Consider the following 17,839-nt stretch of genomic DNA (forward strand, 5'->3'; position numbering starts at 1 on the left):
TCACTCTGAGGTAGTCTGTCTTTTTCCCTGAGATGGGTTTCCTGTAAGCAGCAAAATGTTGGATCTTGTTTGTGTAGCCAGTCTGTTAGTCTATGTCTTTTTATTGGGGAATTGAGTCTATTGATATTAAGAGATATTAAGGAAAAGTAATTGTTGCTTCCTATTATTTTTGTTGTTAGAGTTGGCATTCTGTTCTTGTGGCTGTCTTCTTTTTGGTTTGTTGAAGGATTACTTTCTTGCTTTTTCTAGGGCGTGGCTTCCATCCTTCTATTGGTATTTTTCTGTTATTATCCTTTGAAGGGCTGGATTTGTAGAAAGATAATGTGTGAATTTGGTTTTGTCGTGGAATACTTTGGTTTCTCCATCTATGGTAATTGAGAGTTTCGCTGCATATAGTAGCCTGGGCTGGCATTTGTGTTCTTAGTGTCTGTATAACATCTGTCTAGGATCTTCTGGCTTTCATAGTCTCTGGTGAAAAGTCCGGTGTAATTCTGATAGGCCTGCCTTTATATGTTACTTGACCTTTTTCCCTTACTGCTTTTAATATTCTATCTTTATTTAGTGCATTTTTTGTTCTGATTATTGTGTGTTGGGAGGAATTTCTTTTCTGGTCAAGTCTATTTGGAGTTCTGTAGGCTTCTTATATGTTCATGGGCATTTCTTTCTTTAGGTTTGGGAATTTTTTCTATTATTTTGTTGAAAAATATTTGCTGGCCCTTTAAGTTGGAAATCTTCATTCTCATCTACTCCTATTATCAGTGGGTTTGGTCTTCTCATTGTGTCCTGGATTTCCTGGATGTTTTGAGTTAGCATCTTTTTGCATTTTGCATTTTCTTTGATTGTTGTGCTGATGTTCTCTATGGAATCTGCTGCACCTGAGATTCTCTCTTCCATCTCTTGTATTCTGTTGCTGATGCTCGCATCTATGGTTCCAGATTTCTTTCTTAGGTTTTCTATCTCCAGCATTGCCTCATTTTGGGTTTTCTTTATTGGGTCTACTTCCCTTTGTAGGTCTAGTATGGTTTTGTTCATTTCCATCACCTGTTTGGATGTGCTTTCCTGTTTTTCTTTAAGGACTTCTACTTGTTTGTTTGTGTTTTCATGTTTTTCTTTAAGGACTTGTAACTCTTTAGCAGTGTTCTCCTGTATTTCTTTAAGTGAGTTATTAAAGTTCTTCTTGATGTCCTCTACCATCATCATAAGATATGCTTTTAAATCCAGGTCTAGTTTTTCGGGAGTGTTCGGGTGCCCAGGACTGGGTGGGGTGGGAGTGCTGCGTTCTGATGATGGTGAGTGGTTTTGGTTTCTGTTAGTAAGATTTTTTCTTTTGCCTTTCGCCATCTGGTAATCTCTGGAGTTAGTTGTTATAGTTGTCTCTGGTTAGAGCTTGTTCCTCAGGTGATTCTGTTAGCCTCTATCAGCAGACCTCAGAGACTAGCTCTTTCCTGAGTTTCAGTGGTCAGAGTACTCTCTGCAGGCAAGGTCTCCTCTTGCAGGGAAGGTGCCCAGATATCTGGCGTTCAAACCTGCCTCCTGGCAGAAGTTGTGGTCCACTCACCAGAGGTCTTAAAGTCCCGTGGAGAGTCCTCTGGGGACCTTGGGGTGTCCACAGACTCTACGCCTAAGGTGCTCAGGTGTCGGCGCGGACCAGAAGGGACTTGTGACCCTGGTCAGGCAGGGTTTTCTGCTTCCCTAATTAATGCTGTCTCAGGTCCTGCAAGATTGGATTGGAGCAGAAGTTGTGTTCCATTTGCCAGAGGTCCTACGATCCTGTGGAGAGTCCTCTGGGGACCTTGGCGGTGTTCGCAGACTCTGTCCCCAAGGTGCCTCGCAACTATTCCCTTCTATTCTGTAGTTTAGTTTGATCTTATATAATTCTTGTGTAGACAATCACATTGCTATAACTTCATGAGTGCAGAATACTGTTGTGGCTAGAAGATAGTGATTTCTTTTGTTTTTTACAATTTCTAGATCTTAAATATATCCATCCCCTCTTCTGTGATAATCCCTGAGCACTGCAAATAAAGGAATGTCATATACATGTCCCAATTTGTAGCAGAATACTCCTCAGACATTTCATCTACACATAATGACAAGTTTTGGCATTAGCTACCATCCACTGCAACCAAACCAAACCAAACCAAACCCAAACCAAAATCTTCTCTAATGAATGCTGAGAACTACAAAGAGTTACATTTTTTAAAACACAAATATTTCATAGATTTTTGTGTTTGAGACAAATGAGTATAACAAAAAGAACAAGCATTTGAATTTACACAGGGCTTGTTCTTGAACATTGCCTCATACAAATGTTAGTTGAATGACCTTAGAGATTTCTGTACTCTGAGTTTCAACTCCCTTATCTGTCTTTACATATTCATTTTACTTATTTCTAAGACTACTGAGTATAATTATGAGAAAATTTGTGTTAAAAATATCTGTTATTAGTTGTTCTCCAGTTTCTTCTTATGTTCCTAGCATCTCGTGAATACATACTTTAGGGCCTGGGCAAAAATGCTTGCCATGCAATCACAAGGACCTGACATACAAGATACTCATGTAGAAGAGCTAGGTGTGCCCTTGAAGTATCAGTACTAGGAGAGTAAACACAGGTAGAAACCTGAGACTCAGGGACCAGTCTGCTAGCTTGCTTGGTGAGTAGGTGAAGAATTGGTTTCTACAAAATTAAAGTGTACAGCATCTTTTATTTTTATTGGATATTTTCTTTATTTACATTTCAAATGTTATCCCCTTGCCCAGTCACCCTCTGTAAATCCCCTATCTCACCCCCCTCCCTTTGCTTCTATGAGGGTGTTCCCCCACCCACCCTCCCTCCCACTCCCACCTCCCCACCTTGGCATTTTCCTAAACTGGGGCATCGAGCCTTCACAGGAACAAGGGCCTCTCCTTCCATTGGTGACCAACAAGGCCATCCTTTGCTACATATATGGCTGGAGCCATGTGTATTCTTTGGTTGGTGGTTTAATCTCTGGGAGGTTTGATCTGGGAGCTTTTGGTCTGGTTGATATTATTCTTCCTATGGGTTACAAACCCCTTCAGCTCCCTCAATCCTTTTTCTAACTCCTACATTGAAGACCATGTTCTCAGTCCAATGATTGTCTGTAAGCACAGCATTTTAAGAATCATGCCTGACTTTAAACAATAGCATCCGTATATATATGCATAAACATGCACACAACCATATATATGTTATTGTGTGTATATGTGTGTGTGTGTGTGCTTTCACATGCAGTCCACTCATTTACATACACTGAAATACATATATCTTAAAAGAATATAAACAATAGGGCCTGGATCATCAATCAATCAGTAGTTAAGAGCTCTTGCTTCTCTCTCAGAGTACATGTGTTCAATTCCTGGTAGCTACATAGTGGCTCACAACCATCTATGATACTACTTCCAGGGCATCTGATGCACTATTCTGACTCTGCAGGCATGTGCTTTGTGCACATATATACATGCAATAAAGCAATCATATATAAGATATAAACGCATCTACATAAAAGAAAAACAATAAAAACTATGAGGAAAGGAGAGGAAAAAATAAAATACTTCCATCGCCTTAAACCTCCAGGAAGACTTTTCTGAGGGAATGGTCTAATTCTTTTCTAGCAATGTTAAAAGTGAAGATGGTTCATCGTGTTGATGCATCACATCCACTCATTATTTTTTATAAAGTTTTGTAGGTACTACTTTAAGAAACTACTTTAAGCATCACTCACCCAAATTTCATAAGAACTGTAGTATCCTCATAGGATATCCTAGGGCAAATCCTTCTGGGAAGTGATTTGAATGTTGATATGGCTACCATGTTCAGACCTAGTTGAGTTTCTGATTAACTTCTACGAAACTGACCAATTTGTGTGTATGTGTGTGTATGGTGGGCGGAGACATATGAAAACAAAGACAAGAAAGCAAAGGAGTAAATCAGCAATGCCTTCAAAAGGCAACAGCACAAGTCTGTCCTGTTCCAAAAGCACAACCAACCAAAGGGTGAGTATGGGTTCTTTTATTGGCAACTGCCTTGTGTCTTTTATTTTCTGTACTCTGTGCTCAGAAAGAGAAACTGTCACGGCTCTAAGAAACCTATTCACATGACATTTTATGATTGAGTTTTCTGATGCAGAAAGCTTCAGTGGTCACTGGGCAAAATATTAAATGAATTCTGGGCAAAGATCTCTGACCCAAAGCCAAGGTATCCACAACTAGCCATCAATCTGCCAAGGTCTACCCTGAGTTTGAGGCATAGTGTGCTGATTTCATGGACCAGAGAGTCTGTTCATCTGGGAGTCCTGCTAGCATCATTTCTGTTAAATGGGGAAAGAAATCAGTGGCCATAGCTTGTCATGACTGTACTTGGAAGGACTGCATTTGACAAGCATTGAAAATGAAGAAGACTGGACAGTAGGAAACAGCTTTGGCACCTGTGGATGAGCAGTGCTGTGCAGACAAATGAAAGCACAGCCCTAATGTATACAGTAGATGTAACCATCAATTGTCCAGTAAAAAAAAATGTTGTGTAGTTTCTACAGCAAAGAGATAAATCCCCCAATGAGCCACAGATAAGCCTCATAAGCCACAGCTGTTTGAGATGTTAGGTCTTTTGTGTAGTACCTTCAGTCGCTCACTGTATGGAATTGTCACAACATCTAAAAGGAGACACTTGCAGAATGTTAAAACGAGATAATTAAATCGGAGAATGTGTGGGAGCTCTTATGCTTCATATTTAATAGGCTTTCCATAAATCTATTATGTTGAAACTGTTATTAAAGGGAAAGCTTTGACTCCTAACCCATGCAGCTAGAGTCGCACAAGTATCTCTAGGCACTATGCTTTAATAATAAAATGAATATTTGGGAAATGTGATTTGTTTTTGAAGTATGTTTACTAGGTCACACAGTCAATCAGATTTGGAGCTATTCAAACTTCCCATGGAAATGGATCAACTGATTGTAGTAGATTATTTTAAGAAGTAAAATTCTCAAAAAATACACCCAACATTCCCAATAATGTCCCCTTGAGAACTGTTCATCTATTTATAGAGTTCTTGTTCACATTCTTCTGGTTCTATCGATTTTGGATAACTTAGAGTTTTCTAATCCATCTGAGCCTCTTTGGAGCCAAACTTTCTATTTTACAGGAAGTTGACTTTTAAATGAGTCTCAAAGTTCCTTTTATTCATTTTTTGAGAGAATTATTAGTGCCCCTGGCTTAGTTTGTAACTCCCTTAAAGACAAAGGTTGCTGTGACATTTATTATCACCCTTGCCTCTTGTGAATATTTATTTTCAGTTTAAAGAAAACATTGAAACCTCTCTCTTGAGAGAGTCTGACCCTGTGATGGCTTGCAAAGTAGGTTTTAATCTTTTTGCAGCCACTCTGACTAAATGAATGAGTTGGTCACATTTCCTTCACTCATCCCTCATCTGTTCTCTATCTCCCCATCACTGAAAAAAAACTTCTGTGTAAAGCATTATTTCAGCATGTAATTTTGAGTCTCCAAATCAGAGTTTCAGGAAGAAGAAAGTAGGCCTAAACAGAAAACTTATTCAATCATCCATTAGGCTGGGTTAGCACAGGGAAACTTGGCATCAAAGCAGTTATTTGGATGTTTGAAGACTGAGTACTGAAAAGCTTTGAGACTACTCCTTTGATTGTCTTGACAAATTCTCTTGAGAATCACTTAGCTGTTTTTATTACAAATAAAATCTTTTAGTTTACAGGAAAATGAATGTACGTCTAATAAATTCTGAAGTTGTACATCTTCAACCCTGGTGACCAGAACAGTAAGTAAGGCACCAGGTTGACCTAAATAATATGTGCCCATTTCTCACTCTCCCTCCCCCTCCCCCTCTCCATCCCCCCCCTCTCCGTCTCTCTCTCCCTCTCTGTCTCTGTCTCTGTCTCTGTCTGACTCTCTCTGTCTCTGTCTCTCTCTGACTCTCTGTCTCTGTATCCCTCTCTCTCTCTCTCTCTGTATTTTTAATGCATGTATGTGTATGTGCAAGCCCAGGTGCAGTTGCAGGTGTAGATATAGGTATATGTATAAGTATAGAGCATGTGTATTTGTATCTGCACTATGTGCAGAAACCAGAGGAGGTCTTCAAATGCATTACTCTCTACCTTAACCAACTGAGACAGTATCTTATTGAACCCTGAGAGGCCAGTTTTCCAGGTAGGTTGGTTGTCCAGAAAACCAGTATTCATCTTGTTTCAGACATCTCTACCTTTCTTCCCAAATCTGGCTTTTCAAGGACCTGTGCCTATGTCTGGGTTTTACATGGATGCCTCAAACCTGGACTCTGGTTTTTACGCTTGTACAGAAATCATGCTTACCCACTCCCTCCAAGCTATCTCCTACCCTCTATCTATCCCTTCCTTTCTTTCAAGACAAAAGATGTCACCTGTCTCAGCAGAAAGCAAAAATATCCACTTTCATTCTCTAAAGGATGAGAATTGCTTGTCCTTAGCATTTTCAGTATTTGGTCCAGTGTGGAAACATATTTTTCTACCAAAGAGACACTACAGCTCCAAAAATCTTGAGTTCTGTGTTCTAAGAAAATGTATATCACAGCTAGCTGATTGATGGATGATTCTGGAAAACTCAGAAAAGTTTCAATCTTGATAGAAGAAGACAGTAAGAATGTTCATGTCTCTCTTATGGTTTGTCCCATCCCACTGGTGCTGTTTCGATCTTAATGAAATGATAACACCTAAATAGCACTTGACTTGAATTCAGCACATCACAGACACATACATTGTAGATTCCCATGGTGAAACTGATGTCAACTGCAAGGTAAGAAATTCAACGAGTAAACATTTATCAAGGGCTTTTGTAGGATACCGGAAGACTTGTGGATACTATATTCAATGTCCTGTGTGTTGTCTATTCATCCAAATGGTCATGTTCTGATAAAGAAAACCTTGTGGTGAGTGCAGACAACAGTCTTACCTTGTTTCACATAATAGTCTAGGAAGACAAGAGATGTTTATGCAAAAGATGATGCAAATAGGTGAGAATGCCCTGTTTCCCATCCCATAATAGATCTCCCTTGATTCTTCTAAAATGATGTCCACCTAAGAGGCCTTGGATTTCTTGAGAATTCATTTGAATCAAGTACACTAACCAAGGCAAATTATATGGCATACTAATGTTTATTGTATGCCATAGGTTGTATGGTCCATGCTGCTGTTGTATGCAGGCAGATAATGTTGAAATGTTTCAAGTAGAAGCACCTTCCTCAATTCAAGGGAATTACTCATTTCACATTAAAGTCAGGAGAAATTGTAGATGATGAAAAAAAAGCATTATTGGCCAATGTGAGTTTTGTCTTTATGCGATAGTACAGAGTTTTAGTTCTTATTTCCACCAATAGCTTTGATTAAATAATTTTAAACATTTTCTCAATTAGGTAGTTACTTTATTACCATTAACAATGCAATATTAATTTCTGATTACTTTGAAATCATGATGCATTTTTTGCACTTAAGTTTTAGTTTTAAGAATTTAATATGCTTGTAACCCAAGGATAATTGATATGTATTTATTTATTGGTCTAGTTACAAACACATGACTTTGTCTTTATACATATGTAGTAGTTTTGTTGGTATGTATGTGCACATGGTGTGTTTGTGTGTGTTCACATGCTCATACATGTAATATATGTGTGTGGATGTGTGCTTGTAAACTTTCCCCTGTATATATGTAAATATGTCAGGAAGATGTTAACTGTTCTACTCTCACTTTCTCCCTTAGTCCATTGATACTAGGTTCCTCACTGAACCTTCAACTAGACTGGCAGCTGATACTCCTTTCACTATTATTTCTTCTGCTTTCCCTTAAGGTGCTGGAGTCACAGGCATGTCCAAGATCATTCTTAGATTTTTTTTTTTTAAATATGGGTTCAGAGAATTTGAACACAGGTCATCATGCTTACATAGCAATTGCTTCTATTAACTAAGCCAAATCTTCAGCCCCAGAAAAGGCAATTTTGTAGTTTACCTTACAATTCTTTTACATCACTAAGAGCAATAATGCACAGAGGAAATGAAAATGCACTAGGACCTGAAGATTGGATTTTAGCTCTAATTCTATCTGTAAACTTCTTTAAGCACAAGCTCATTTATTGCCAGAATTAAATGAGAAAAAAAACATCATCTGACTGAACACCTCAAAAATTTATGAGAATCCAAAGGATAAGTGCGACTGTCCTGAAAACCCTAAAGAACTGCTCAGCTATGAATAATCACCATAGGAAGTAAAATTGAGTTGCAGGGGACAGATTGATTCGTTGCTTATCTCATGAGTTCAGATTTCAGTTTTTAAAACCAACATTTGAGATGTAATTATTACCCTTTCTGGTTTGAAGCATCACTGTTGACTACATTAGTTGTTTTCCTTATTGCTGTGACAAAAAACTTGTCTCACAGTTTGAAGGCACACCCCATCATGGTGGGGAAACATGGTGGCAAGAGTGAAGTGGTTGATCCTACTACATCTACAATTGGGAAAACAAAGATGAATACTGATATCCAACTTACTCTTCCTTTTCTCCCTTTTGTTAAGTCCAGAACTCCAGCAATGGTGGTACCACAGGCACTCAGGATGCCTCTTCTTGCCTCAGCTAACCCTCTCTGGAAATCCCCTCACAAACCCACACACAGATGTTTATACAAGGTGATAATAAATTATGACAATGAAGATTAACCATTGACCATCATACAAACGTTCTCTCTCTCTTTCTCTCTCTCTCTCTTTCTCTCTGTCTGTTTCTGTTTCTGTTTCTCTGTCTCTGTCTCTCTGTCTCTGTCTCTCTCTGTCTCTCTATCTCTCTCTGTCTGTCTTTCTCTGTGTGTGTGTGTGTTTTGTGTGTGTGTGTGTGTGCATCCATGGAAGTATGAGCATGTTTTTGTCTGTGTCTTTGAGTGTGAATGTTTGCTTGCATGTGTGTATGTGTTTTATAGGAGTTGAACTAAGATTTGAAATGATTTGTGCAACAAATGAATTTAGAAAAGTAATATAAAGGGGGACAAAACTATGTTTAGAACATCCAGGAAACTAATCCTGTTTTGTCAGTATATAAATTTTTACCAGAGTCCTGTTTGCTCAGTACTATCCTAACCACATGGCAAAATGAGGTGCTCAACAAGCCACTTCAGGTCCTCCAATACAGTCACCATCCATTCCCCACTTAGTATTAACAGAAAGATGTCAAAAAAATTGAATTCCAATTGGCTTTCCTCAAGTTACTGCCTGCAAGGAATTCCTCACTGCCCATAGTGTCTCAGTGTGCATTTCTCCCATAAATACTGGCTTTAAACTGTGAGTGTAAATTTAAGAGCTAGACATCCTAAGGTAACAGATGCAGCCTTTGCCCTCTTAAATCCCTCTCTAAGTGATGATGAATACATGTAAACAAAATACAGTCACAGGGTGCAGAGGGAATTATGGTCCTGATGCTGTAAAAGGAGTGGAGGGAGACAGCATTAAAAGGGCAGTTGATGTTCTCTGAGAATTAAGAAAGATTTATTGAGGAAAATGTTGCATTTATTCAGAAAGAGGGGAGATCACAATATTGTACATCAAGGGGAAACATTTAATTTTCCTAAAACTCCTTTATAAAACAGCATATTTTCTAATATCAATATCTAGTCATATATTGTTGGAAATATTAATCTATACAGCTTCATTTGTTTTAAAAATAGTGTTTGATGTTTGTGGATCTGTTAAAAATCCTAGTTACTTGCCAATTAAGTAGCCAATACTAGGAGCTAGAACAACAAAAAATTATTTTGCTGCCATAATTCTTACTTGTTATGGAAATAACTCTAGATGTCTTACCACCCACTTAAATAATAAACTCATTATATATTCATAACTAAAATATTTTGAAATTATTTTAATGCAACTGATAAATCTCTTAGCCAACATTTTTTGGAATTCACTGTGAGCTGGTATCCAAAAAAAAAAAAAAAAAAAAAAAAAAGAACTTCATTTGCGGTACTTTTAGACAACATGAATAAAAGCATGGAATTGTTTGGATTTGAAACGTCCCTACATTGTATGCTAGGTCTTTAATGTAATAACACTCAGAGGTGGCCTTTTTGGGAAGATAATTAGATTCTGAGAGCTTTGACATTACCAGTGGTTTAATTTGTTGATGGAATAAACATCTGATGGTATTCTTTGCAGGTGGTGGAAAAACTAGATGTGTCCTTGCTGGAGGAATGCTACTGGGTCATTCCCTGGAAGTAGCATTACTTTTTGCCTTCCATTCCCCCATCACTATTTATTCTCTGGCTTTCACTTCCACTTCTGTCCTCTCCCCTTCCCCTTTCTCTTTCTCTCCCTTCCTCTCCTTCCTCTCCAACTCCTCCTTTCCTCCTGCTTTGATCTTCTGCTTTCCTCTTCGACATTATATTAGCTGATTCACATTATCAAATACTCCATTCGATAAATTTCTGCCTCAACACAGGCCCAGAAGCAACGTTGTCAGGTAACCACGGACAGAAAACCAAAAGGAACATTTCCTCCTTCAATTTGTTTATCCCTGGTACTTCCCTACAGTAATGAACAGATGACTGACACATGTTATCACAAACATAAACTGTCCAGTGAGTCCCACAATTACAGCACCTCTTTCTTCTTAGTTACTTTCCTTTTTGAGACATTTCCAATGGCATGATTGTGACTTCAGGAAGTCATAACTTGAAAAACAGGTCTGTGGCTTGCCTTAAGGATTAAGTCACATAGAAATTTAGTTTGTGTGTAGATGACTTCTGATGTATGCTAAACCGATGACAGCATTCCAGAAAATGCTTCATAATCTGACCTTTGCTCAATTTGCCCTTTTGTTCTCTCCCCCCTCCCATTTACCACTCTATAGAGTGAGTTTGAGTTTTCCTGCAATGTCAATCTAATTGACAAGATGGTGAGTTATGCTAAATGCTTGAAGAATCGAAAAAAAAATTCCCAGCTCAAATGATTGAGCCATAATGTTTAAGTTTAACATCAGAGAATCTGACTCCATAGTAGCATATGGCCATTAAAACAGCAGTACTTCTTGATAAAGAATTGCCTTGTCCTTAAGCCCTCCTGAATCCCAATAGGCGTTCCTGTATGCCTCAGGATCCCCAGCACAAAATGCCTATACTCTTTGTCCATGTCTGTGTGCATCCTCATGCATGTGTGGTGCGTATGCTGGTGTACACATGTTCAGGGGGAGAGCAGAAGACAACCTAGGGTATCGTTCTTTGGGTGTTAACAAACATTAGAAAAAGAAATTAAGCCGGGTGGTGGTGGCACATGCCTTTAATCCCAACACTTGGGAGGCAGAGACAGGTGGATTTCTGAGTTTGAGGCCAGAATGGTCTACAAAGTGAGTTCCAGGACAGCCAGGGCTATGAAGAGAAACCCTGACTTGGAAAACAAAAGAAAAAGAAAAAGAAAAAGAAAAAGAAAAAGAAAAAGAAAAAGAAAAAGAAAAAGGAAAAGGAAAAGAAAAAGAAAAAGAAATTAGAATTGATCACATTTAAAGAACACCGAGCAAGAGTGTGGAAGAACCAGTTCTCATTGTCAAAGGGAGTTGAAACTAAAACAGCCGAGCAGCAAAGACCCTAGAACCCATCCCTACAACTTTGGGGCAAATGTTGATTCTTAGTGAGTGGCCTTCCCCTTACAAGTATTATGGAAAAACTATTTTGATTATGGTATATGTCATTCTTGGTATTATTTTCAATTAATGTGGCCATAAAGATGTGTAGAAACATCCCAGTATCTACATCTGTTAGCAAGGGAAAAGCCCAAGAACATCGAATTCAAGACACACAAAGAACAATGGTGACTGTGTAGCACACATGCACTACTGGGCTGCCTGCCGTATCCCAGAGCATGCAAGAGCCAATTACAGTAGCAAAGGCTGAAGCAATTGGCATTGAAAATACAACAATACAACAAAAAATCTTACTACATAAAGCTTTAAAACATACTCATGCAATCGCTTATAGTTGTTTGTAACAATAATTTTAGAAAGAGCAGGAATTTGAGAGAGTGTGAGGAAGAGGACATGGGAGGGGTTTGAGGGAGGAGTGGTCAGGAGGATGAAGTAATTATGTTTTAATTAAAGTCAAAATTTTAAAAGTATGTGGGCAAGTAAATATTTCATGTATGTATATATGTATGTATGTATGTATATATTTTTCTTCCCTAGTGCACAATACCATTGCAATGGATACGTTTGGTCACTAAGTTGATACACCTGAGACTAGAGAACCCTAGTTGAGGAATTGTGTCCATCTTATTGCCCTGCCATGTCAATGAACAATTTTCTTGATTGCTAGTTCATGAAGGACTCAGCGCCCATGTGTGCAGTAACATCCCTGGGCAGGTGGGCGTGGCCTATGAAGGAAAGTTAGCTGACTACAAGCCTGAGAGAGAGCCATAAGCAGCATTTCTCCACGGTTCCTACTTACTGGACCTGCTTATAAGGTTTAGGTTCCTGTTTTGAGCTCTAGTCTTAGCTCCCCTCAGTGATGGACTGTAACTTGTGAGTTGAAACTTAACCTTTCCTGCTTCTGAGCTGATTTTGTGTTTTATTTGTGCAGCAGAAAGCAATCTAGGACAACCATAATTCACCTGTTTAGACAGAGTTTCAAGTTTTGTATAGAAATAGGATGTGTCTTCTCTCAAGACATTAACCTCCCCCATTACTATATATCAGAACCCATGTCTGGTTCATCTTCCGTGGTATACACAGTCCAAGCGTTTATTCTATGGACATACGTTTTTTACTGATGTGTCTACTATAGGCATACTATTCAGAACACAATCACTCAGATTCATAAAGTAAGTTGAAAAGTCTTGTAAGATGGCAATGAATTTGCTTGACAAGTTCCGTGATAAGAAATATTAAGTGACTTGACACTAGTGCCCAAATTCATAAACAGGTATAAAAAGAAACATTTATATTGAGACATTTTGAAACTTTCCTTCCTTCCTTTTTAAAATCACTTTTAAAAAAGTAACTTTCTGTCTTACTCTTTGTTTTCTATCTTCAATCTATTCAAATATTTCTTTTTAATGGATTTTAACCACAGTAGTAAGAGCTCAAGTGGATAGAATATTTTTACTTGTGTGGAATTATATTCAACGCACTGTTTTAAATGTCAGTTTAATTTAATGTTAAAGTGTAGTTATGAGAAAGTGTGTGTGTGCATCATTAATTTTTCTTCTGTGGCTCAAAGATTTTCAGCCCAGAGTAGATTCTTTCAGATCATGGGTATTTCTTAGGAGGGTGATTAACTTCTGCAGTGTGTATCAGAAGACAGCAAAAAATGAATCTCATTTAAATAACTTAGCATTCAACCCTCAAATAAACTTGGTTTGGCCTTTTTCCATGCTTGTCTTTGATAGTGTGATCAGTTTAATGGAATATGTAGATAAAATACACCAGCTTGTTAAAAACCTTTCCTAAAATAATCTTAAAATGGAACTAAATGCTAGAATACTCCCTCAATGAGAGACCTATTGTAAGACTGAATAATGGCTTAAGGCCAAAAAATTTCTGATGTTTCCTATTTATCACTAAAACTCTTTTTCAAAAGAAGCTGTAAAGCACACTCTGTAGACACACACAGGGAGCATCCTGCTTAGGGCAGGAGCGGAGTCATGCGTCCTAGTTCTTCCTAAGGTCTCCACCCTTGCCTTTTAACAAACCCTGCAGGTGCTCGGGCTTCCGCAGCTCACCACAATGGACAGCTGAGAGATCAGAACCAAGATGGTGAATGACTGCCTGAATGTTGGATAGTGTCTTAGTTTTCTCATCACTGCGACAAAACACCTCTCCTCCAAACACAACTGAAGGTAGGATGGATTTCTTTTGGCTCGTAGTTGGAGGTATAGATAATTACCATAGGAAGTCAAGTCTTTTCAGCTACTTCTAATTCCCATCAGCGCTCAGAGTAGAGAAGAGTGAAGGCCTGTGCTCAAGTCTTATTTTTACGTAGTCCAGCATCCTTCCCCAGGAAATGCTGCCACCTACAATGGGTGGGTCTTCTCATCTCAGTGAACCTATCAAGGTAATCTCTCATAGGCATGTGCAAAGGACATCCTATGTGATTCTAGGTTTTACAAAGGTGACAATTGAAATTAACCATCAAAGGTAGATTGAGACGAAATATAACAAAATTAAAAATACACTCCCTAAATGTTGAAGTTTGCCCCTACCTCAGTCAGTACACTTATACAGATTCTTAAATGCATGTGCCACTCATTCACTCTGACACCCACAGCCACAGGAAGCTTTCTGTGCTCAGTGCAAATTACGGTCCTATGCACAGAAACCCCAATTTATGACCTAACTCCTAACAATTATGCTTGTTGTTTTAAAACAAGTTTTAGATTTCTTGAGACAAATTCTCCCTTTGTATCCATGGCTGGCCTTGAACTCAGGGCCCCTCCTTCCTCTACCTCCTGAGTGCCGGGATTAACATCAGGAGCCCCACACCTGGCAATGTGCTTTGCTCCACCTTAGTCCTATCACCTGGAACAAGCACTCAAATTGATAATAGTCAGGTATTACTGAAGTTTTATCTTTTAAAAAATGTCCTTTAATTTTTTTAAATTAATCTTTCCTAATGATGTTTTTTTTTTTTTTTTTTTTTTCCTAAAAGCTGTTTATTTTCTGGTAATTCTTTTTTATACTTGTCTGTGAGGATGCATGTGTTTGTGTGATTGTGTGTGTGTATATGTGTGTGTGTGTGTGTGTGTGTGTGTGTGTGTGTGTGTGTGTGTGTGTGTGTGTACATGTGTATGAAGCCAGACAACAAGCCTGGGATTTATCCTCACAAAGCCTACCCACCTACTTTGAGACAGTGTCTCTTATGGGCCTGAAATTCACCACATAGACTAGACTGACTGTCTGGTGAGCCCAAGTAATATGCCCGTGTCTGCTTCCCCTGCTTTGGGATCACAGATATGGGCTCCCATACTTAGCTTCTTTTGCACTGGTTACTTTTGTTGACTTGACACAAACCAGAGTCACTTGGGGAAATGGAATTTCAACTGCCAAATTGACTCCATGAGATTAGCCTGTGCTGTGTCTGTGGAACACTTTCTTGAGAAGTGATCGATATGGGAGAGGGAGTGTCATTCTGGCCATGATGGCCGAGTCTGTGTAAGAGACCAAGCTGATAAAAACTATGGAAAAAGGCCAATAAGCAGTGTTCCTCCATGTTCCCTGCTTTGATTCCTCCCTCTAGGCTCACGCTCTGAGTTTCTGCTCTGACTTCCCTTGGTGGTGGAGTGTGGCCTGGGAATTGTAAGATGAAATAACCGCTAGCCTCCTCCAACTTGCTTATGGTCCTGACGTTTACGACAGCAACAAAATGTCCCATTTGCATACTCAGTGTGTCATCATTTGAGCCATATCCTTGCCTACCCTGACTTCCACATTACTCCTACGTACAGTCACGCAGAGACACCAACAAATAAGCCATAGTTCAGGTGGGATGAGGGGTTTCACTAAGACTGAACTCAGCACGCTTCACAGAAGTGAGCTGGTAACTACACAGGGAGTCGCAAGGCAGGGCTGCGGCTGTATTTAAGAATGTCAAGGCTTAGGAAAGGGGATAACATTTGAAATGTAAATAAAGAAAATATCGAATAAAAAAAGAGAGAGAATACATGAATTTTTCCATGCATCCCAGTACATATGTAGCAGGGGACTGCATTATCTGTCAATTAGAGGGGAGGTGCTTGGTCCAGTGGAGGCTTGTTGCAAAGGGGGATGCTAGAGAAGTGAGACAGGAGTGGGTGAGTGGGTGAGTGGGTGGAGGAACTTCCTTTTAGAGGCAAAGGGAGAGGTGTGGAAGGGAGACCAGGAAGAGGAACAACATTCGAAATGTAAATAAATAAAATAACAAAAACAAAATAAAACAACAGCCAAAAAAAAAAAAAAAAAAAAGGGTCAAGGTTGCTCAGAAGGTATCCATTTTCATTCCCTCCCACGATTCAGCCTCTGTCCTTCGTCCTGACCTCCAATCTCCCGTTCCCCCTCACAATCCCTTCTTCACTTTGTGCCTCTATGCTGCATTCAATCTCCATGTTCAGTGCACAGGGATGGAGGCTTAGCCACAGGTCACTGGAGTCATTTGTTTTGTTCCTGCAGCATCTTACCCGGACTAGTGTCTCTGGCTCGTTTTTGTCCTGCCCTCCTCTGAAGCTCCAACTTCTGTTGACTCATCTATCATTCTGCTCTGTCCATACCTATGATAGTCTGGAATTCATGTGTAACCCAGGCTAGCCTTGAGCTCACAGCAATTCTCCAGCCTTATCCCTCCTCCCTCCATGCTTTTAACCTTCACCCCATGGTCTTTTCTCTCAGATTTATCTAGAATAATTTGTGGCCTAAGCATCAGAGCCTTGCTCTGACATTATCCCTAATTAGTCATTTCTTGGAGGAATGGTATGGTTTAAAGCAATAGATTAGATTGAATTTTCATGAGTTTGCCTCGAGAAACTTGTTTTTATTTCCAATTTACAAATATGAAATGCTAAGCCTCCTGTTGTCAGAAGAAAATCTGGTTAAGTCTGACCTTCTTGTCAGACAATCTCCTGCTAAGAATATTTTAAGTTTCTAAGGAAAAAGTCATTGCTCCCAAATGCATATTTAACTACAGCACTCAGACTGTAAACAAGCCAGTTGATGTTTATAGTGGAGTGATTTGTGTCTATAAGGGAAACATTTGGTACATGGATTAATGAGTTATTTTGAATTGTTGAAGTTCTGTTGAACCTTATAATTAGCTGCCAGCCCTGTCAATTACATTCAATAGTTAAAAGTTATTGAATAGAAACCTATTTTTTTTTCAGAATGTATGCTACATGTATATATAGGAGAAAATCTCTTCTATAAATTAAAGGAAGCTACTTACATTTTATTTCTATTATTGGAATATTTCAAAATATAATCCAGATATCAAATTAAAATAACAACCTACTTTTCCCGAAAAGAAAATGCAAACTATTTCTTCTTTTATTTGCTAGTGGAACAGAATATCCAGTTTAACCAGTAGATAACACTCTATAATTGTGGGCTTTGAATATAAAGCATTTCATTCTAGTGGGAAAAGTGGAACCAATTATCAGTTAAATGTCCCCTAAAATCCTTGGTCAGTAATATTGGACCCAGTGTAGAGTTCTTTATCTTACCGAGACACTAAGAATTGCTTTCAGGGGTTCGTGGACTAAACTCCTGCTGTCCAGTCTGGGGGCATCATCTCTGAGGCTGCATGTTAATATGCAGACCATAACCACCAGTCAGAGACAGACTGCAGAGGATCAATAAGTCTCGGCATGCCAGCCCTGCAGGCTTTCAGGAAGTCGGCAGCCCCCACCTTCGGTGAGACCCTGTAGACCTTCTTGATTTCCTATTCTGGTTGTCAGTGTTTTATGCTTGCTCCGAGGTTTGCTTCTCATTCTGCATTCTCCATGTTCCTTTTCCAAATGGGAGCACAAGCAGGAAGCATCATCAGCTTCGTTGCTGTGACTCTGCTGTGACTCTTCTCTCCAAGGACAGTGTGAGACAAACCTCAGCCCAGGTGAGTGGGGCTACTTCTGCCTGCCAGATGACTATAGATATCACTGTGAGATATGGCACTCAGTTCCAAATGACAACACACAGAAAAGAGGAAGGAAAAGGAAAGAGGCACAGCGTTAAGTGGGAAGAAGTCACAGTGTCTTCACCTGTTCCTTTCTTACCTTCATCATTGTTATTCCTCTTAATGTGATTATCTGCTTTACGCTTTGTTTATATACAACA

General features: G+C 39.1%; 1 long non-coding RNA gene across 2 annotated transcripts in view; it reads left to right on the forward strand.

Moving 5' to 3' along the window:
- Gm46401 overlaps nucleotides 1-17,839 on the forward strand; it is a 98,258-nt gene that overhangs the window by 44,894 nt on the left and 35,525 nt on the right. For both annotated transcript variants that reach the window (XR_001780857.1, XR_001780856.1), the window contains exons 2-3: nucleotides 13,742-13,881; nucleotides 17,484-17,618. This is a non-coding gene — a long non-coding RNA (predicted gene, 46401). The remainder of the gene's footprint in view (nucleotides 1-13,741; nucleotides 13,882-17,483; nucleotides 17,619-17,839) is intronic.

This window comes from Mus musculus, chromosome 13 (assembly GCF_000001635.26).
Source record: "Mus musculus strain C57BL/6J chromosome 13, GRCm38.p6 C57BL/6J".
Lineage (NCBI taxonomy): Eukaryota > Metazoa > Chordata > Mammalia > Rodentia > Muridae > Mus > Mus musculus.